This window comes from Vicugna pacos, chromosome 1, assembly GCF_048564905.1.
Source record: "Vicugna pacos chromosome 1, VicPac4, whole genome shotgun sequence".
Taxonomy (NCBI): Eukaryota; Metazoa; Chordata; class Mammalia; order Artiodactyla; family Camelidae; genus Vicugna; species Vicugna pacos.
Genome location: NC_132987.1, coordinates 6,430,476 through 6,449,310, shown reverse-complemented (window position 1 = coordinate 6,449,310; position 18,835 = coordinate 6,430,476). Strand labels below are relative to the sequence as shown.

Sequence of the window (18,835 nt, the reverse complement as noted above, 5' to 3'; positions counted from 1 at the left end):
ATCCTTTTCTGATCATTTGTTTTCTGAATTATCAGTCTTATACGGTGTCTGCTCCCTTCCCCACTGCGGCTTAGAGCCAGTCAGTTGGAACCTAGCATGGGTGAGGTTTCGAAGGTGTGTGCTGTGCCGTCCCCAGCCTGCAGACGTTCCTGCTGAGGGTAATTTCAGCGGTAACTCCAGCTTGGCCGTTTCTAAGCATCCAGGCTTAGAACCCTTCTCGACAACATTTGCTCAAGAAAACTATTCATCAAGGCAGTAAGTCCAAATGATAGCTTCGAAATCAGATGCCAATGCCCTACATGTCCCAACAAGATAGCCCATCTGCCCTGGTTTTTGCGCTGCAGTCCCTGCACAAGCAAAGCTGTGCCAGAGGACATGTCACAGAGTTTATCCAGGAAGCCAGATGCTTGGATCCCTGTGTTGTGTTCCAAGGGTCACTCACTACCCGCCCCCTACCCCCTCCAGCAAGGCTAGAAGGGCTTCATCAGAAAATGACACGGCTGAACTCAACCATCCTTTGTGGAAGGCTCTCTGCCTCTTTTAGAGACAATCTTGCCACACCTCTCATTATGTATATTTTAGATGAGAAAGTTTAAAAGGTTTAACCAGATTATGCTAAAATGTGTGGACAAACATGCTCAAAGTTCTGAAATGGGACGGCTGAAATAATTAAGGTATTCAGTATTTTAAGTGCATGTGAGTGTGTGATTAATTTTATTATTACTAAGGAGTGGATTAAGGAGCAGTTTCTAGGTTGCATGGCTAAAAGTTGTGTCTGTCAGAAAGTTTTGCAATTCAGCCATATTGGGTAACATAGCACATGGTTTCTTCTCTCTAGTTAGAAAAGCAAGGACAATGTACTAGGCTATAGGTCTGGAGGATAATTAAATACTGAGAACAATGAGGAGGAGATGTGGACCCATCAGAGGCCATTTTCCAACCTCCCGCAGTTGCAAAAACAGAATCCTTCTCTTAGGAAGTGATGAAAAATTGTATTGGATATAGTGGAGGCTGTCAGGACTAAAACTTGTTCACATTCAGAGGGATTTTTTTTTCTTGTTTTAATTAGCCTTTTGCAGTTAAAGAAGACATTTCTAGATAAAGAAATTATAAATCCATTAGACCAGAATTTGGCAAACTTTTTCTGCAGAGTCAGATAGTAAATATTTTAGACTTTGAGGGCTGCACAGTTTCTGTAGTAACTGCCCAGCTTTCCCGCTGCAACAGGAAAGAACCACAAATACTGTGCTTAACAAAGGCGCATGGCTGTGTTTCCAATAAAACTTTATTTATAAAAGCAGACAAAGAGCTAGATTTGTCCCACACATGGTAGTTAGCTGACCTTTGCCCCATGACTATAAGTTTTATGAAGGTAAGGACCTGTATTCTCAAGAACTGGTACATTGTAGGCACTCAAGAACTATTTGTGAATGACATTTTTAAAAACTGGAATTATAAGGGGAGGGTATAGCTCAGTAGTGAGCACATGCTTAGCATGTACCAAGTCATGGGTTCAATCCCCAGTACCTCCTATATAAATCAGTAAATAAATAAACTTAATTACCCCCCCCAAAAAACAAACTATTGGAGCTATGGACTTAGCAAGACACAAGAAAAGAGAAAGAAGAAGAGGGAGAGAGAAAGAACATGAAAGAAAGTAAAAATTGGTAAAAAAAAAAATTGTTAGCTTTACTATCTGATAAAATTTAATCAAAATTTACTCTGCAGACAACTTTTCAAGGTTGGTTCTAGTCTTTAAATATTATCCTTTGAGTATAGAAATACCTTACATTTCTTCTCCATAGGCCTTTCTGAGCCACTGGAAAGAAATGCAGGACTCTTTTCAGCAAAATGTCCTAGCACACCCTCTGAAATTTCCTCATTACTCTTCACTGGCGGAAAACTGCCCCACTGTTACGAATTCTTAAAAATTATGATGAACAAAGGAATGAATTGATTTATAAAGAAAGCGAATGTACAGACTATTAAATGCTAAAGAAAGTGAATTTTGTCTTCAAGACTGGGTTTAGATGTGGGAAATTACAGTGGTATTAACCTACAAGAAATATCATCACCTTATCCTCAGAAACCTAGACTAACTTAATACTAACAGAGGGTCCAATTTCATTACAGCAAATACTACAGTAAAAATTTCAGGATGACACCAAGAATTTGAGTGTTTTTCTTTTGTCAACAGTAGGGATATAATTAAATTTTACTAACAGAATCTAGAGTAGAAGTTAGTCTTCTGTATTTTAGTATTAGCAACAAAGGAACAGAGTACTTAAGAAAATTTTTAAAATCTTACTTTTGATCCTTATATTTATTATTGATTAAAATAATCATACAAAATGACCAAGACAAAGCCAACGAAGATTTTTACATTCTCTTCGAGAGTTAATTTCAGTTAAAATTATTCTTGAGCTTCTAGATGGGTTTCCCCCCTTGTTTGCTTGATTTTTGTTTTGTTTTCTTTAAATTTATGTTCCCTTTGCACATTCCACTTACGCCTGATTTGGGAGGAGAGAGTGCCGATAATTCTGCAAGATGGTTGATTGTTGCGTTTGGTTTGATTAGGATGAGGTTCCAATAAAGCATCCAAACATGCTGGTGCGCCTCAGTTAAACCTTCAAATCCTTAGAGGTGCGCATCACCACTAAAACAACAGACCATAAAGTTTGCTTTATGCAAGGAGATTTATTTCTTTATTTGTACTCAAACACAACCATAAAGGTTTATCTTCTGATCAGAGGGGAAAAAATAAACAAAGCAACAAAGGTCTTCACAAAAGAGAGTGTGTGAGCCAAATGAACAAAGCCTTTGTTCTTTCCAAGTTAAGAAGAAATAAGAAGGAAGAAGAAAGTAGGACCAGGACGAAAGGAGGCTCCACGCTTTTAGGATCCTGTCACTTTGATTACTGGTAAGCGAACTTCAGTGTGTGTTTAAAATCTTGAGGATTTATATTATTAACCAAACAAGAATTTTTACAATCAGGGAACATTTGTCTGGCTTTCTCCCTCGCCTCCTCCCTCCCCACCCATCCCCCCAACCAGCACACACAATTTTTGTAGAATATTTTGTTGGCTATAATTAAACTATGTGTGTTAATTAGGATTAGATTTTAAATGCACTGCTTGGGAAGTTGAAAAATACAGGATCTGAATGAGCCCAAATTGAGATGACACTTGAATTTTCGCAGATGTTTCCATAATCCTAATTTCAAATTGATTGTACTTCCTGAACAGTGAGAAGCCATTTTCAGTTATTTATTCAGACGTGCGCACTACTTTTTCCTCTGCCAGTGGGTAGAAAATATCTAGCACTTTCATTAACTCCTTCAAATAAACTGATTTTTGAGGCAGGTTTTAATGGGAGGGATGCCAAATCAGACCCACCTGCTCCTAGGGTCGCCCCAGAGCCCACGTAGGGGCCTGAGCGGAAATCGGGAGCCTGGCGACTTCTCTCTTGCCTGCCCCCTCATGATGGGTTCAGCTGGCTTTTGACTGTCATTGCTCAATAGCCAGGGAAAAAGCAAAGAGAGGGAAAAAAGAGCTTCCCAAATTATTGGCTACCAGCAGCCCATAATATGTGACACTTGATTCAGCCGCAAAGATGTGCAGTGTGCTACACTACAGAAGCCCGGAGTTTGGACCCAGCGGCAGGGCCACCTGTAAAACACATTCCCAAATAAATGGCCTGTAAAAAAGATAAGCCCCCGCCAAGTCTGAGTTTGTCAGTACCAAACGGCATTTCAGCGAGAGCCAAAAACCCAACACCAGGCGTGCAATGTGCCTGAACCGAAAGGGTCGTCTTCTCTTTGTCTTATGTGGGTTTGTTGTAGCTTCTCTGTATGTTTCACTGTATGTTCAACCCAGAATCCAGAAAGGCTTCAGAAATCCTGCCTTGGAAGCAACCCCATCCCCCTGACAAGGCCCCTATTTGATTGTAATTCCTCGCAGATTTCCTGTTAGGGGGGCCTCCGCTGAATTAGAGGCATCTCGCCTCTTCCACCTGTAACGATTTCCCACTCAACTGTAAGACAATGGCCATGATTGATCTAATGAGGGACTGGAAAAGCCAGCTGATTGCTATAAATAGTTGAAAGCAAAAACTTGTGCTTGGCTTCCCAAAGAATTTCTCATCAACTCTGGTCCCCTAACCTAAATAGGTAAGCGGCCTCCTGGCAAATTAGGTGAGACACTTAAGCTTTTTCTTGGTGGGAGTTTGTCTAGAGGGCAAGGCAGAATTCAAGCAGAGAGAGATGACTGATGGAATATTCACGTTTTAAAGCCACAATCACATGTCATCCTATATGTCCCACGAAGGCAGAATTCAGTTTTTTAAACAGAAAACTGTTTGAGTAAATGCAAATATGCGTGAGACCAGAGAATTGGGTTTGTTTTAATAGCTGTTGTTGTTTTTTTAAATATTCAAAGTCCAGTGGAAAGCCTTTGTGCACTCATTTGTTAAAGAAAGTAGCATACTGCAAAGGTACATAAATTCCCTGAAAATCAGAAAATCATACATTTTTTTTCCTCCTTCCATCTTTTAGGACTGTGTTTCTTAACCCGGCTACACATTACGAATGCCCAGGCTATACCAGATCAATTACATCGGAGTGCAGGCTTGAAATCCAGGAATTACTATTTCTTTTCGACTCTCCAGGGTATTCTAGTGGGCATCCAAGTTTGAGAACAGGTTATCGCAATAGAGGATCTCCAATAACAGCATGGAGAGATTTTTTCCTCCTGTCCTGTATGCAGAAGAGAAAGAGATAAAACTGACCCTATTTTCCCACCCCCTGCCTGTGAGTTGTCTGGGGATGATTACTAGCTCATCATGTGCATGCCTGGGCTCACTCCTGATCACTGCTGGAGCCCCTTCCTCCGGGGGTCCCTGCCACTCCTTGGACATGGCGGCAGAGAGTTTAAGTGACTGGCCCTAAGACCACTGGCCAGTAAGTGGCACAAGCAGATTTCAAATCAGGCCAGTGTTGGCCCCAGAGTCCATGTCTTTATGATTACAAATGCACAGGTGGATGCTGGGAGCCCACATGAGTCCAAGACGTGCTTTATTTTCTTTGTACCTGTGAGAGGAAAAGAGAAGATTTGGAGGGTGTGTGGAAGAGTATTATTTCTCTCATTTCCTTCCATTTTGTTGAATTGTATTAAAAGCTCTTTCAGGTTTTCAAAAGTTGCAGGAACTGATTTGACTATGACCATTTCCATTGAAGTGGTCAAAGAGAAAACCTCTCTGTGAATCTAGAGATTTACTCAAATCCAAAAGAAGTGTAAGCAATTTATATTCCTCCATCCAGGCATAGTCTCACCCAGACTCCCAGAGAGCTGGGGTAATATGCAGCTTGGGTCCCCTTTGTGTGCTCTGGCCTGACTATGCAAATCATTGCGTAGCCATGTCCTATTCTATTTTCTGTGATTCTTTGAAAGCAGGTATTTTAAGTGTTTAAAAATGTTAAAAAATTAGAATCAGCATTAATTTGGCCTTAACTTTTTTCTTCTTTCTTTTTTTTTTAATTTGTGTTAATTGATTCGACCAGCAATTTATTTTAAAGAACTTGGCTGTTACATCCCCCACTGAAATATATAAATACTGCTATTCAAAGCCACTCATCTGATGGGGACAATTCTCATATAAAGAGAGTTGCAAAGGAGACAGAGGATAGGAAGACATTTAACCATCTATCAAGATGTTTCAATGAAAAGTCAAGAAGTAAGCTTTTATTTAAGAAATCAGACCTAGTTATTATAGGTTAATAAGAATCAGGAGGACTTGAGCAATCTATCTAGAAGTGACCACACAGTTTGTCAACTGAAGATTGAAAGTCTTATGGTTGTTAATAAAGTAACTCAATCTAATATCCACAAAGATCAGCAAAAATGGCAACTTGGACTGTCCCAGAATTTAAGTCCATAAATGGCGAGTGTGTCATATTGAGTGTCGTTTATTTTGTTTGATGTCAGATTAAGCAATCATTAGTTCCGTCAAATTACTTAATATTATTACTTCATATAAAATGCTCCATAGCTCCCTGTGCACATCAAAGGGTATAATTTACACCAAAATCATTACTTGCCAATATTTGGGGACCTTGGTAGGAAATCAAGATGCCATCTAGTCTAGCCAGCTAGAAGGAAATTTCTTTCCTCCTTTCCCTGGGAACTGCTTTCCCTCAGCCTTGGTCCAAGACTTTGTCAAAATTTTAGGCTGAGTAAGTGTTTAGCATATACTAATGATCTAGAATGAATTATTCTGAATGCTGTCATATCCCAATGTCCAACTCTTCTGAAACTTTCTGCCCAGAATCTTCATGAAATGACTCAACACAGAGTCCAAAAGAAAGAGGAAAGTTTAGTGGAAAATGGTACAAGAATGATTTAAACTAAAAGTTGGAGAAAGTTACAGAGAATGAAATAAGTTCTTGAATTGATGGACGGATCAAGGGTAACTTTTAAAGGAAGCAGATTGGGGTTTCTCGCTCTCTTTCTCTTTATCTTTTTTTTTTTTTTTAAGATTTTTTGGAGGGAGGTCATTAGGTTTACTTATTTGTATATTTTTAACAGAGGTACTGGAGATTGAACACTTCCCCACCGCATAATCTCTTACTCTCTGTCTTTTGAAATTTTGAGCCACTTGGGGGATTTTCAAAGATTGGAATTTTAAGGATTTGCTTTAGTTATTTTTTTAACCTTAGGAGTGACAACGTTTCTGTGTTGTTCCCACATCCACCAGAACAATCAACTGAATTTGTTGTTGCTGTTCACCGCAATACTTTTATTTTCTTCACAATGACATGCTGCTGGGGCCAAATGTTCTTACATGGGCAGTAGAAAACCAACAGTTTTGGGCCATCTCTTAAAGAATTCAGAATTGCATACAGAAACCATACACAAATTAAAAGGATTGAATACATTTACAGGTGTAAATGCTACCCATTTTCCAGCTCAGGGCAAGTAACAACCCATGGCGTTCTGGCGGGCAATCGTGGGGTAAGAAAGGAAACTGAGTTCTAAGGCTGGGACCTTCCCAACCCGGTCAGTCCCAGAAGACAAATGACAGCTGACACAGGACTCTTGTCAGCCTCTAGGGAAATCCCAGAACAGGCAGCTCTACATACAACGCCCTGGGCAGGTCAGCAAACTCATGGTCTCGCAGATTGTCATCAAGCCCGAGGATTTCTCTTCCACAAACACGTTCTCACCTCAGCCACGAATTGAGGAAACAGGTACTAGGGATTTAAAACGAAGATAAGTACCGGGCATTCCCGTTAGACCAAAGGACCAGTTTGACTTAAACAGAAGGTTCATATCAGCAGTAAGCTCTATAACTGGGTACTGATACTAGATTCAGACTTCAAGGACACATTTCTTTCCAAAGGTTTATTCCAGTGGCAGGAGGCTAGCATGGGGTGTGAGCATCCGCCAGGGCAAACGTGTACTTTTCTATGATCTCGTGTAGCAAATGCGAAGCATCCCACCCACGGCCCATTTAGAAGCATTTGTGGTGGAGGACGGAGGGGCTGGACAGGGCATCCTTCTGCTCTCTGTTCACGTCAGCTGGAAGGCAGACAGCGAGGCCAGGATGGCCCCCCAGACCCACACCCAGTACTTGTGTTCAGGAGGAGCCTTGGTCTTGATCTGATCTTCAGTCGTGTGGGGGCCAGTGTCCTGAGATCCCCGTACATCCTGGTGGTGATGCGAGGTACACGGTGGTCCCGCCCAGACAGCACTGTGTTGGCACACAGGCCTTCCGGCTATCGACATCACCCTTCAGCATGGAGGTGAAGGTGGTCTCGGGGGTGCCATGGGACTCCATGCCCAGGAGGAGGGTGGAAGAGCGCCTCTGGACCCAGAAACACTCGTTGAGGATGGTGACCACCTGATGGTCAGAGAGCTCAGAGCTCTTCTCCAGGGAGGAGGCGGGCACCGCAGTGACCATCTCCTGCCCCGTGTCCAGGGTGACATAGCACAGCTGCCCTTGATGTCATGCACAATTTCCCACGGGGCCGTGGTGCGGAGGATGCAGCCACACCCCATGAGCACCTTCACGAGGCAGCCAGTCAGGTCCCAGGACAGCCAGGTGCAGACGCAGGATGGCATGGAGGAGGACGTACCCCTCATAGATGGGCACCTGTGGGCAACCCCCTCCCCAGGATCCATGACAACACCAGTGGTGTGGCCAGAGGCTACAGGGACAGCAGGGCCCTAGTGATGAAGGTGTCGAACATGATCTGAGTCATCTTGTCAGAGCAGGCTTTGGGGGGTGGGGGGGATGCCTACGTCAGCATCACTGGGTCCTCCTTGGGGGTCATGGGCAGCTCGTCATAGAAGCTGTGGTTGGTGCCAGATCTTCTCCATGTTGTCCCAGTTGGTGACGATGTGGTGCTCCATGGGGTACTTGAGGGTCAGGTTCTGAGCTTGCTCCGGGCCCACACCCTGGTGTCGGAGGCAGCCAATGATGATGGGAACACAGCCCAGGGGTGTCATCCCCAGCAAAGCCAGCTTTGCACATTCCAGAGCCATCGCCGAGGAGGAATACGATGATTTCTTCCTCACTCATGAGCTGCAGAGGTGATGGCAGCCGAGCACACCAGGAGGACCAGTAGTGCAGCGGTGAGTCTTCTGCTTAATTTGGGTGAATGATCACTGCTGGAATGCCTGGGCTACACGGGGTGTTTATGAGCCAGGGTTATGCCTTCCCAAAGACTCTATTCTGACAGAGACAGACGCCTACACGCATCGTATAGTTAGAAGCAGTTCACCTGTACGAGTCAAATAGATGGAGGAGACTGAGAATAACCAAATTAACACCTCTGAAGAGAGGTGTTAGGCTCTGTTGGGTTCTGTGTTCACTTTTCTGGTGATAAACGATTATAGAAAACCTGGAAAATTCAGAAGAGTCCTCCAAACACAAGACTCCCTCCCCCACCCCGCCCAGAGACAACCACCCTAACCAGCATTTTGAGGTCTGTATCGTCTGAAACAGAAGTGGAAAAGAAAGAAAGAGCACGAGAGCCGTGTTCAAGGCAGCACTGGTGAGATTTGACAACGGATTGAATATTGAATGTGGTGAGAGGGAAGTTGTCAAGGATAAACAGAATTTTCAAAACTAAGCAACTTGGTGCACAGGGTTACAATAAACCAGGTAAGAGACGTGAGACTTGCGTCAGGCTTCCAGGAAAGGACAGGCGTCCGTTTAACTGTTTGAACTGGAGGTGACAGCAGCAGAGTCACACGAAAACCCTGATAGATGGTTCAGTAGAGCAAATACTACCAGTAATATTCTTAAGGTATCCATGTTTACGCTGGCCACTGAAATTTATTTTTAAAGATCACTTTAAACCATACATCACAAACTCTGAACTGTGGTGAGAATTAAAGAAACTGAGACTACATTTTGATCCTGATCATCAGCTCAGAGGAATACACTTAAAACATGTATTAATACATATATTTATTGCAAAGGCATCCCCTCCATTATGTCTGGTATAAAGTCATAAAGGGATATGCAGTGGACAGCCCCCATTTGTAAATAACTTTCACTGATGTTTACCAGTAGTGTCCAATCTCAAACACTTTTGAAAATATCAATTTATTAAAAGTCCAAGCTTTGTTCTGTTCTACAAATGAGACAGCAATGTCACCAAGAACTAAACAGTGATAACAGTGAAAAACAAGTCACATGGCTAGAACTAACGTTGAGAAACCTGGCACCTTAACCGCCCAAATGTTGCTTACTGGGCCACTGTGGTTACCAGTCTGAATAGGGATGTTTGATAAGTACCATTTTCACTTTGTTTTTGTTTTTACAGACCCTTAAGGATTTTCTTTCTGAGCCTCAGTCTGCTAGGATCCCATGCAAATAAATAAGTAGGAGATATTGCTGGTTATCTACCCAATTTTCATTTTTCCTTGTTTCTTGCTATCAGTTTCTTAGTTTGTTCCTGCCAACTGTGACCGCAGACCTGGGGGATTACTTTTGATTGGTCCAAACCAGTGGCGGTAATCCACTTCATTTTGCTAGTCATTGGTCCAGGTGCAGGCATGTGATACAGTTCTGGCCAATGAGCTGTAAAAAGAATTCTGCGTCTGCATGCTGGGAGTGTTTGCCTCCTTCGTGAAAGAGAGAAGAAAGACCATGTACCCTCACCTGTCCCCATCCCCCTGGGGACATGATTGTTTGCAGCTTCAACAGCCATTTTCAACCATAGTTTTTTAAAAAAATCAGAAATAGGCTGAGGATAGCAGTACAACAAAAATCAGAAAATCCTGGATCTTTTGACATCTCCGGAGTGACATACCAACCCTGGAATTTCTACCTCCACACTTTCTGCTATGCTTAACCATTAATTGACTCTATAGTTGAAGCTATTGTTAGTCAGATCTACTATAACTTGCAGTGAAAAGCAATCCTAATACTTAATACTAAGGTTTTGTAAAACACCTTGTATAGAGGAGGCATTCAATAGATTTTTCATCTGAATGAAATTAATATGCAATCCAGATCACTAGGCCTGGATGCACATTGTAGAGCCCAGATTTAGTCTAGCTGAAGAGTGTCTGGGGCAGGCACCCAGGTCCCAAAGTCCTGCACCCTTCACTTAACACCAGCTTGCTCGTTACCCATATCAGGGTGTCTGAAGGCCTGGGTTTTTCAGTTTGTTCTTCACGTGGTGGGATGCGTGCCTTGAAGCAGCCCAGCTTGCTGGGTTCCTGCAAGCTCCTGCCCCCTATGCCTCCTCAGGGCTGGGCGCTCTTCATCAGCCCAGCTTTCACTCCTCTGAGCAATGCTCTGAGCCACCGGTCACCATTACATCCTCTCTCCCTGTTTCTTTCTACACCCTTCAGAACCACCATGCTGGCATGGAACGCACAAGAGCCTGGCAGGGTAAGAGAAATGGAAAAGGAACAGAGGCTTAAATAATCCATCAGCTGGCTGATCCATCTCTGAATAATTCATAAACTGACTAATCTGACCCCACCATCCTGCCTATACATCTTGGAAAACAGAAAGGAGCCTTCAAGCAGCGAGCCCTTCGCTCCTTCCAGAGAGCTTCAGGGTCTCAGGGCAAAGCCAAGAACTGTTCCTGCCACCACCATGCCCACGGGGCTTGGAAGGGACAGGCATTCAGCTGAGTGTTCTTCCCCGTGATTTCACTAGCACTATCGTGAAATACTTCCGGCAGGGGAAACAAAACATCAAAGAATTCAAAGGAAATGAAGTCATCAGAGTCAAGTCCCCAGTGTTCCCAGGAAGAGAATCTTCACGGTTAAGAAGAAAGATCCGAAAAAAACACGTTTAAAAATCTTGACTCTAAATCTCCCTTCCTTCTTGAGAACAAAAGTGTACATTTCTCAGTCCCCTCTACTGCGGGCTCCTGGAATAAAGATCCCAGGTCACAGAAAAGGAAAACAAGACTGCATCTCTTTGATAACCTGGCGTGAAAGGATGGGTAAACACCAGTGTTACCTACTATGGATGTGCTAACTGTCTTTGGTATAGGAAGTCTATATTTTAGGGAGAAAATGCTTTGACCCGTAGAATGTCCCCAGGCAGCTGTAATGGGACAGCTATATAAGGAAGGAAGTTTTTAAAGCTGGTAAGATTGGGAATCAGGTAGCCGGTATCCACACTGAAATTTTTAAAGAAGATCTCGGTCACTACATGTCATTATTTGTTGAGTTTTAAAAAATCCTGACGTGTTTTCCCCCTTGGCTGAGAAAGAAAACTATAATGGAATAAAAGCAGATGCGTCATTAATGCTTTTAGCATCTTTTATTTCATTCTGCACACCTTCAGTCTCCCGCTGAGTATCTCCTCTCTGCGGGGCGCTGTGCTGGGCACCGGGACTCACGAGAATCAGGCAAAGCCTCTGCCCACAAGAGTTCGCAGGTCTGGGGACAGAATTGTTCATCTAGAAGCTTTGAATTAATCATATCTGGGAACTACCACTTGCCTTAATATAAAGCACATAGAATTGCATAGAATGCTGCAGCCAGAAGCAACTTTAGGGAGCTGTCTGTGATGGGGAAACGGGAGGTAATGAAAAGTTGGAGCAGCCATGATCTGCTTTAACCACCTCTGAATAATTAAGAGACTACTGGCTACTCCAAACTAGCCCCTCCAAACGAGAGCCTGCCACCTGGTAGAGGTGCTGGATAATATTAATTAAAGGGATAAGAGAGCCCCCTCTGTCTACAAATACATAGAAAGGCCAAGCCACCTCTGGGAGGTGAAATTTCCTATGGCGAAGTCTCCCCATCTCTAGTTCATGGCTTTGCCAGAGACAACACCATTCAAGCAAAAAGCAACCTCTTATCATTGATCTAGACCTTTCTTTGTCATTCACACTTTGAGGCTCTCTTGCCTCCATTCTTTGACCTGCTTCATAAATTTTAATAGAGATTTCTTAAGTAAATACTTTATTGGCATGTAACACGCAAACAGAAAATGACACAAACCGTAAGGGTATAGCTCAAAGTGTGTCTACCTCGTGATCACAGCTGGTCACCCAGCACCTGGAGTAAGTAACAGAGATCGCTGCACCCAGATTCCCCCCTCACACCTCTGCCTTTACTTGCCCCACCGCCCCCACCCCTGCCAACACACACACGCACGCACAAGTGTAACCGCCATTCTGATTTGTATCACTGTGGTTATTTTTGTTTTTACTTTTACGTAAATCAGTTATTCACTGTGTACCATTTTTGCATCTGGTTTCTCTCACTCAATATTCTATTTGTGAGATTTTCTCCTGTGGTAGTGTCTATCTATTCCTGCACAGTAAATATAATAATAGAGTAATGCAGGAATAAGTAACTGTAATTCCACTAGGTGTATACACAGATGCTCACATACCCAGACACATCACAATTTATCCATGCTTCTACCATCGAGGGACATTTAAGTTGCTCCCAGTTTTGAGCGCTTATGAATGTAGCTGCAATAAGCATTCTAGTTCACAGTTTTTGGTGCATGTATGTGCCTATATCTCCTCAATATAGACCAAGAAGTGAAGTTGCTGGTTTAACATAGGTATAGTTAAACTCTATTAAAAACTGCCAAACAGTTTTCCAAAGTGGCTTCACTAGTTTACTCTTCTATTAGCAGTGAATGAGAGGGCCAGTTTGTGCCTGCCAACGTTTAGAATTGTCAGATTTTGCTTTGTTTTGTTATTTTTAGCCATTCTGATGGATACATGGTATCTCACTGTGGTTTTAATTTCCCTTTCCTGATGACAAATTGTACTGAGCCCCTTTTCATATGCATGTTGGGCCGTTTAGGTAGGTAATTTCTCTTATAAAATATAGGTCTTCAAATCTTCTGCCATTTTAAAAATTGGGTTATTGCCCTTTTTGTTGTTGTATAAAACTTCTTTATCAATGCAGAATGAGTCTTTTGTCATACTTTTGTGTTGCAAATTTGCATTATCTTTTGGCTTTCTTAATGATGTCTTCTCATGAGCAGAAAGCCTTCATTTCAATTAAATTCAATGTGCCAATCTTTTTCTTTTAGGTTAGTCCTCTTGTGTCCTGTTTGAGAAATCTTGGCCTACCCCAGGTTCATGAAGATCTTGTCTTAAGTTATCTTCTAAAACTGTGCCATCCAATAGGGTCGCCACTAGCCAGATGTGACTACTCATATTTAGATTAGTGAAAACTAAACAAAATTAAAAGTGAATTTCCTCCATTGCACAAGCTGTACTGTGTGGCTAGTGGACAATGGCTTTTCCATCTTCAAAGAAAGTTCTATTGGACAGCACTGTTCTACAAGTTTTGTTGTTTTAACTTTTATATGGGCATCCCCAATCCACTGGAACTAATTTGTTTTTTGGGTTTTTTTGGTATAATGTGAGGTAGGACCATTAACTCTTTCATTGGGACCATTGATGAGATATTTGGCAATCAGCATTATTTGCATGAGATTCTGCCTGAGGAAAAAAATACACTTTCATTGTGTTACATCACTGTTATTTTGGTGTTTGTTTTAGCAGCTAGCGTTACTTACCTTACTAAATAGAGTCTACAATGTCACTGGTTTTCATCTTCTCTTCTTTCTTAACCTTCAGTTTCAGTGCATGCTTTCTTTGGGGTTAGGACTTCTAATTCCTATCCTAACTTTTCTTCTTCTTATCAACTCAGTTTCGATGCCTTGGGAGCCCATTTGTAGAACTCCCTCCCATCGCTGGATCTTTGAGATGTGGAGCACACATATTCACACACACGGAATAAGATATTCTTTATTGAGCATCTGCCATGTGCAAACGGCTCTCCACCCACGTCTAACTCTTCCTCACTGAATTCTGTAAGAACACCATCGCACATTTCCCTAATCTGACCAATTCCACAAAATATGACCCGATCGTTGTGGACATGTTCATGCTTCCCACAGACTCCACAGGTTGAAGAGCAACTCCAAGACCTGCCTCTGAGAGACACCTCCTTCATCGTAAGCTGCTGTGAACTGAAGACTTACTGTGCAGTATTCAAAACGTGGAACTCTATGAAAAGAGACATCCCATTTCTCTCGAGGGGATTGGATCAGACACATCAGGAGGGTGCCTCCTGGGCCAGGGCTAGAGCAGAGCTCTGGGGGTTCTTTGGGATCAAATAATCACATGAAGTTGACACTAGCAGAAGGATCATAAATGGAGGGCAAAGCAGAAATGTTGTGGTCCAACATAGATACCTAAATGTATCTTTGGGTATCTGAGGTTGAATTCTCCAGAAGTAGACCCTGAAATAAGAATCTGTGTGCAAGGGATTTATTAAGGAAATACTCCCCCTGCCCCTGACCCCTGGGAAGTGGAAAAAGCATGGGAGGGAAGGAGAAGCCACCAATGACAGAGACAATTTCAAGAAAAGTCCCAGCCTGAGTATGACCCTACAGGGAAGCTCTGGAGTGTACGTTACCCAATTCATGGCAAGCGAGCTGGGGTTTTGTGTCCCTGTACTTGTCAGCTGGGCATTGACGAAAAGCTGCTGTTGATGACAAAGAAAAGAAGAAGGAGGCCAGGGCAGGACAAAGCTTCTAAGCACCACCTGCTGTCTGTCCACGTGAGCAAAGTGACTTCCGTAGCCAGTAGTCAATGCCCAAAGTGAGTCACCCACAGGTACGTGTCGTTAAAAGCAAAAAACACACAGAGGCTAGAAGGGGCACCCAGAAACCAGGAAAAGATCCATGGAATCTAAGAGGAGTAACTTTAGTGTCCACATGTGGCAGCTTTAAGGGGCAAGGACAAACGTAATTGTAGGGGTCAAAGCCAGAGGTCAGAGTGCAAGTAATTCAGAAACAACCCAGGAAGGGGCCAGAGAGTCCAACTTTTCATTTTACTAGATGATCCAGGTGATCATGACTGAGTATTTCTGGGCTACAGGTAAGGATCAGAACAGGGGAACTGGAAGATTTGATCTGATTGACTTCATTACATAAATTCCCAAGGAATTCTGCATGAGAGTTCTACAGTCTGGTAACTGCAAACTTCCTTCCATCATTCCTTCACCAATTTTTTTTTTTTTGTCATTCTGATATACTAGTTGACAGTGAAGTTATAAGTTCTCCTCTCCCACACTACCCAAAATATATTTTATAAAATAACTGTTAAAGAAATCACTCTTTTGCACGCTCACCGTCATCTGGGTAGTAGCTAAGCACCATCTGATAATTCATCCATTGACGTCCCACAACCGTCCGCTGTGATATGTATTGCTATCATGTATAGGGTTGAGCCACATGAAACCATGGATATTTGACCTCTTTTGATTTTTGACAAGAACAAACACCATTTCATATGGTTCCGCCTTACAAATACGACTTCCAAGTTGACGATACTTCCTCACTTGAAGGGAAAAAGAATGGAATTTCAGATATTTTTGATAGTCACCATCGATCAGACCCTGCCTGAAGAATACAATGAACGAGACTGACATGGTAACTTTAGCCACCCCTCATGGAGCTTACAATTTAGTAGGAAGAAAGTAAAGTTCAGAGAGGTAAAGGAACTTACCTTCAGCTGCACAGCATGAGAAAGGCAGTGCCAGCATCTCAACCCAGATCCCCAGATCCCACACCAGGTACCTTGAATCCAACTGTCTCCCTGAAAAACATAAACAATCAATTCACTCATGGCAATCTGGAAGCAATAGTTACATTTTCCTTCCTCCCTTAAAAGCTTTCTTGGGATGTTGGGAGAGATGAGTCAAATGAATGTAATTATCTTATTAGCAATTTTGAGAGAGGTGTTACTTTTTCATTAAGACACAATTATATTGAAAAAAAACTGAGCAAAAATTCAAAATCAAATTCAGTTTTTGTGTCGAGAGCACTAGGCTAAAAGACTATCCTTTCCCTTTCGTAAATAACTTTCCCAAGGTGTGAAAAGACGTGTGGCAGGTGTATAATTTTACTGATCCTTTAGAAGCAGCTGAAATGTGGAAAAACCAGAGAGCTGGCTTAGAATAGATCCCCGGCCTTAGTTTAGCTTCAGCTGCCTAAATGTGGTCATTTCAAGACAGATTCCCAAAGTTAATTATGTTTTCCTGTAAAATGTCGCATTAATTGTAAGTGGAGAGGATTAAAATGGAATGTATAATACACCACTCAGATGGTTTGTTGTGTATTTTTTTTCCAAATAAGTGTACCACACATGATGTCCCTGTAATGGTATTAATTATTTATCACTCTATGTGGAGAAAATATCAATTATAATAAAGTGTAAAAGGATTATTAGCTTTTCTGAACAATAAATAAAGTGGAAGTTTTGCGATCAATATGATGAATATATTAAGTTAAAATTCTCTTTTGCCGTAACGGTTGATAGAATTTTATGTACCAATCTCATGAAAGTGTTATAAAGATTTTAAAAAGAAATACATTAAATACAAATAAAATCTATTAAAGAAGGTAATTTTAAATATTTAATGGTATAATTAAGTCTTATTAATGTAACATTCTTTATTTTTCAGATTAAAAATTCACAGGACTGTCATCTCTTTCATCTTAATCAGACACCATGTTTGTTGTAATGATTTGTTATGTGTTTTCATTAACATTTGATGAATATTAATGGTTTGAAATAAAACAATGTTTTTTCTTTAGCTCTGATGACTAACGGGGGCTACTTCACAGCTAGCAGAGAGAGCCAGACAGGAAATGGGGAGCTGTCTCCCCAGCTCTGCTAGGCCAAGGGCAGGGTGCCATCCAAAGGTCTTAAAGTTTCACCTCCTGCTTTCAGTTGTGCAGGACCATGGCTTTGCCACACCTGGGAAAGTGTATCTTAGCATCATCAGGGAAGCACAGGGTTCAGAGCAGCCGAGAATCAGATTCAAATTCAGCTTCCGGTACTTCCCCTCTTTTATTTTTGGGCAAGTTGCTAAACCTCTTGAGCCTCTGTTTCCTGATCTATAAAATAAGAAGCATAACACCTTCCTTGCAGAGTAGCTGTGAGACTAAGAACAAGTCAATATACAGTGCCTGACTCAGAGGAGATGCTGAATAAGGAAAAAATAATAATTGGATGTGCCCCCTGGAGTACTTGCAATGATGGGAAAGGAGGCATTAGTGTGGGTTCTGATTCAGTTTAGCTGGAGAAAAGAAGAAAGTGATATTGTATATCCGATGACACCATTCTTTTCCAAGAGCATGCATTAAAAATGAGTGAGAACTTTTATGCTACAAAAGATACCATTAGGAAAATGAAAAGACAAAGCCAGAGACTCGAAGAAAAAAAATTGCAAATCGTATTTCTGATAAAGGACTGTCTTCAGAATATATCAAGAACTCTTACAACTCAATAAGGAGACAAAAATCTCAGTTTAAAAAGCGGACAAAATATTTAAGCAGACGTTTCACCTAAAAAGATAATGGCCAACAAACATGTGAAAACACACAGAGTGGCATCAGTCATTAAGGAATTGCTGATTAAACCACGTTGAGTTTTTTATACCCACGCTATACACTAAAATAGCTATAATCCCACAAAAAGTGACAATACTAGGTGCTGGTGAGGATGTGGAGAAAAGGGAAACCTCATGTATTGCTGGAGGAAATGTAAAGTGGTACAGCCACTTTGGAAAACAGTTTGGCAATTTATTGAAACTTACCATGTGACCCAGCAATTCCATGCCTAGGAATCCATCCAAGAGAATTCTGTCTAACTGTCCTCCTCCAATTGCAACACCTGTCACCTTACCATTAATGTCTTTTCACCTCTATTCACTCTGGATTCCCTAGAGCCCTAGAGAAAGAGGTTTAAAAAAAAAAAAGGTGGGTTTCCACGCTAATCACAAATAAGACTTCAACGAAAAGCTAGGACAGTTTCACCCATCAGCTAAATGATTTCTTATTTATTCTCCCTTCACACATCAAATCTATTTAAGGATTCAGTTATGGAATTTTCCCCTTTTACATCCAGCAGGCACAATGAATGTTCCATACTCAAGAAGGTACAGGGAGGAACTTACTCAACAACATTAATGGAAACATGATACTTTTAAGAGACCAGTGAGGTATGAGCCATAACCTTGACACTAGTCTAAAGGGATGGACTGTCACTCTAGCTAGCTGCATGTTGACCTTTTGGCAAACTCTGTATTTAAATGATAGTGATCTTTGTGCTTTAAACTTCATAAGTGCCTTAACTTTCATAATTTCTTTCGAACCAAAATTGTATAAAGTTACTTAACTGCCTTGAGCTTTAAATTACTCATCAGAAGAAAAAAAAAATACCAGAACGTTCAGTGTTGTTTGGGATTTGTCATTGGAAATTGTGTAGGTTTCATTAAATGGGCTGATATGTGTAAGGAAAGTGTGTGTGACT

The 18,835-nt window shown here is 41.7% G+C and overlaps 1 pseudogene; it reads right to left on the bottom strand.

The window, feature by feature from the left end:
- Window positions 1-7,662: 7,662 nt before the first annotated feature.
- On the bottom strand, window positions 7,663-8,577 carry LOC102526628 (actin, cytoplasmic type 5-like; annotated as a pseudogene).
- Between the last annotated feature and the right edge of the window lie 10,258 nt (window positions 8,578-18,835).